Source organism: Poecilia formosa, unplaced genomic scaffold (genome assembly GCF_000485575.1).
Source record: "Poecilia formosa unplaced genomic scaffold, Poecilia_formosa-5.1.2 Scaffold597, whole genome shotgun sequence".
Classification (NCBI taxonomy): domain Eukaryota; kingdom Metazoa; phylum Chordata; class Actinopteri; order Cyprinodontiformes; family Poeciliidae; genus Poecilia; species Poecilia formosa.
This window is the reverse complement of record NW_006800536.1, coordinates 60,989-64,896: the sequence shown is the minus strand read 5'-3', so window position 1 is coordinate 64,896 and position 3,908 is coordinate 60,989. Positions and strand designations below refer to the sequence as shown.

General features: G+C 43.0%; 1 long non-coding RNA gene across 1 annotated transcript; it reads right to left on the bottom strand.

Moving 5' to 3' along the window:
- Positions 1-2,701: 2,701 nt before the first annotated feature.
- LOC103129994 (uncharacterized) lies at positions 2,702-3,556 on the bottom strand. Its single transcript, XR_001660165.1, has 2 exons — positions 3,380-3,556; positions 2,702-3,308 (listed from the first exon to the last, which is right to left on the bottom strand). It is a non-coding gene; the product is annotated as an uncharacterized LOC103129994 (long non-coding RNA).
- Positions 3,557-3,908: the final 352 nt, after the last annotated feature.

Below are 3,908 nucleotides of genomic sequence, written 5' to 3'. Positions count from 1 at the left end.
TGTCGTTCTGTCGGTCCGTCCTTCTGTCGGTCCGTCGTTCTGTCCTCCTGTCGGTCTGTCCTTCTGTCGGTCTGTCCTTCTGTCGGTCTGTCGTTCTGTCGGTCCGTCCTTCTGTCGGTCCGTCGTTCTGTCCTCCTGTCGGTCCGTCCTTCTGTCGGTCTGTCGTTCTGATGCTCCTCAGTGGAACAAAGAGCCGGCCCGGTTCAGAAACAACAACATGTTAAATATTTCACAAAGCTCTGCTGGTCCTCTGCTTTTAGCGGAGAGAGTTCGTCTCCACCCGCAGCAGAGCCTCATCTGAGGATCGCAGCAGAACTGACTTTGTGCTTTTAAACAGGATGTTTGTGTTTCTGATGTGAGCTGAGATCATTTGCAGCTTCTGTGTTTCCTCTGTAAACATCATTATCCCAACAGCTCTGAAAACTGGAACGTTTCAGGAAAACCTGAACACAAACAACACAGAGATGCTTCAAAATGCGTCAAACTTTACAAATATCACGACTAATTAGTGAAAATGTTCGGTTATGGTCATGTTATTATTACCCAGAGTTCCTCTGGTTTCAGGTCCAGAGTCTTCAGCGTCTTCCCTCAGTGACACATGAGCAGGTTATGATGTTATTTCCATGAACACCTGGTCGGCTGTGCAGGTAATTGTCAGTTTTCATCTGCAGGTGTAAGCTGTAGTTTGTTCTTAAAGTATTTGAAAAGGCTGAAAGGAAAACTCAGCATCCTCCGATCTGTGTAATTTGTAACGTCTAACCTGTAAGCTGTGTTGATTCGCTGTTTCCAAATGAAAGATATTTTAGCTCCTAAGGTCCAAACATGTAGATGAACCTGACTGGACTCTGTCAGATTAATTATCCACGGTCTGAGAGCCGACTGAGGAGTTTCAGAGGGAATGAAGGAGAAACGCAGAGGAAATGAGACGGGAGGAAGGCTGGAGGTGAAGAGGGGCTGAAGCTGCAGAAATGAGATACAGACAAGAGAGCAAGTCTTTCTGCACTGATCCGCACACAGAGCACAATAATCTGGGGTTTCTCATATGTACAGTCATCAGATACCATATCTCCTCTGAAAGCCAAATAATGTGTCACATTTTGGAGATACGACCTCCAGTCAGCTGTGAATGAGAGTCAGAGAGATGAAAAAGGGAAGTGAGGAAAGGAAATGAAAAACAGAGGGAGGAAGACGAAGTGGCAGGAGGAAGAAAAATGAAGCAGAAGAATAAACAAAACAATAACGGAGCGACAAAAAGGGAGAAAGTGAGAAATATGAGTCTGCTGGGAAACAAATGGGAGAACATCAGAGGTTCAAATCTTAAAACTTCACAAGTTAGAAAGTTTCTAACAGAAAAGCTTCACAAGGAGCATCGAGCGAACAAACACCCCATGTGGGAGTTTATTGGAACGGCGCGTTGCTGCGTCTTAATTACAAACTGAGTCTGGAGCGACCTCACCGGGAACCAACGGAAATCACCATGGAAACCAGAGGGAAGGTGCTTTCTGTTCGGCCAGTTGGACCTGGGACTGATGTGATTGAGAATTTGGGGTTTCCTGCACAAAATCGTCAGAAATGTCACCAGGATTAAAAACTTTAATTTAAAAACTGCTTTGGAAATCTGCAGAGAATTTCCTACTTTCTCTCTTCTGACACACAAAGGCCTTTAAAATGGCTCTGAAGAGCTGAAGCTAAATGTTTCCTATCTGAAAATACATCTGAGACATCTTAAAATATAATTATGACTATTAGCCTAAACAATAAGAGGGATAACTCTAATTTACTTTATAACTAGTCAAAATGTAATTGTTTTTGTCTGGGATTACCAAAATAAAACAGGAAGTACAACCCAGAGGGAGACAGAACCAGTAAATTGATCCAAAGTCTTTTGTTTTTGTGTAAAACTCATTTTTATCTCACTTCTAATACTCAAACATTTATGTAACGATCCAGATTTCTTCTTTTGGAAAGGATAACAAACAGATCCCCAAACTACAAAATAAAAGCACAAGCAGATCAAAGTCACAGAAAACCTGAAGCCAGGACCCTGTACATTTATTTCTGTATTTTCTCCTATTATTTTGTGTTTTATATTTTAAACTTGCTGAGAGTCTTTAATCATCTGTTTCTGTGTTTCCCCAAACTTCGTCTCCAATAAACCCCAAACCGGAGCTTTTTATGAAGCTAAACGACTTCGGATCCCGGCTCACGCTGCAGGACGTCCACAGATCCACTCAGGCAAAGACTTTAATTTATGGCTGTTTGTCAAAATGTCTGATGGAGCAGAGAAAGTCGAGGTCACCTGGGTGAGAATCCAGATCATCAGTCAGATCAGAGAAACATTTCCCACTTCATGCTAATAAACTCCCTGAAGTGGAAATTAAAATACTGATCGTTTGTCACAATCATGTTTTCTAATTCAAGGACGTAACGGCGCCAACAGCAGGCGAGTGGGATGCTTTTAATCTGAAACTGACAAAAACTGACCAAGTACACCTCGCTGCAGCAAACAGAAAGGGGCGGGACGGACCACTGTCAGTCTCCACCTTATGTGGAAATGGGACTGTGGCGACACCAAGGTAGGGATCTGCTCCTCACAGCAGGGTAACCAGACGCTGTCAACAACGCCACCTTGGGAATTGCACCCAAGGAATTAGACTGCCAGTAGGCTCGAGGTTCGTGACCAAGGAGAACAAGACTTCCAAAAAAATGAGTTACATTTTATTGTTTCATGTAAAAGAATCACAACATAAGGAACAATAGGAGGGGAGTGTACAGTACTGAGGCCTACCAGCAGGGGGAGGGCGGTCCAAATGGGAACTGGTCCTAAAATAAATGTATAAATCCAAAATAAATCACCCCAAACACTGGTGAACAGGCATTCAATCATGAAGAAATCCCAACACCGGCCACTCGCACGACACACAGTTCCAGTCTCCCAGGAGGCCCCTCCCACTACCTTCAGCTCTGAGCCTGGAGACAAAAGGATGGGGTTAAACAAGCAAATACAAAAAAACAAATATTACAATTTAAACTTGGCCACAGACTAAAATGAGGTTACCTCCAACATAACCAATTAAAATCAATGCTTTAATAGAATAATCTAAAAGAATTCATGGCTGCTACCTGCAGCGAGGCTGGAGGCCACAAAACAATAGAATGTTCCAAAGTACATTTAACCAAAGAAAACCCAAAACTAAGCAACTAAACAAAACAAATTAAACAAAACAGTTACAAAATCAAACAATGAAACAAAACAAAACAGTGAAACAAAACAGCAGGGTCTCCAGTGAGCTGCAGCAGTGTCAGGGCTGGAATCAGATGAAAAGGTTAGTAGGGGATTTACAGAAGATGGAAGCCAGAGGAAACCATCGTCACCTACCAGAGCTGGATGACTTCACCTCAAACCAGAGGATCCTTTCCGGCCCATAGCAGGAGGATCAGCTTTCCAATATGTTCTATATATGAATAATTGTTATTTTTGGTGTTATGGAGCTGTATGGGTGCAATAAAACAATACATACCTATTTTATGTGAGAACTGCACTGGGGAGGGTGAATTACAGCCACACCCCAGTACCGAGCAGGAGACTTCCAGTGGTTTCTAGATTTAAACAATTCAAATCAAACTCTGAATTTGTAGGTCTTATGCAGAAGGAGAAACATTACTTACTGATGTTAAAGCTTAAGACCTGCATGCCTTCCAAGCAACCTTCCCAACAGCGTGCGACCAAATGCCAACATAAGCAACCAGGTGAGAGAGTTTATACTCTCCAACAATCATGAGGTGATTAGGGGCCAGGTGTTCTGAATATTGGGGCAGGCTTCTTCCTGCTACAGGACCATAGACATAATATAAGGATAGACCCTCCTGGACCGCTCTCGCCTATTGTCGCAGACGAGATTTAGGGC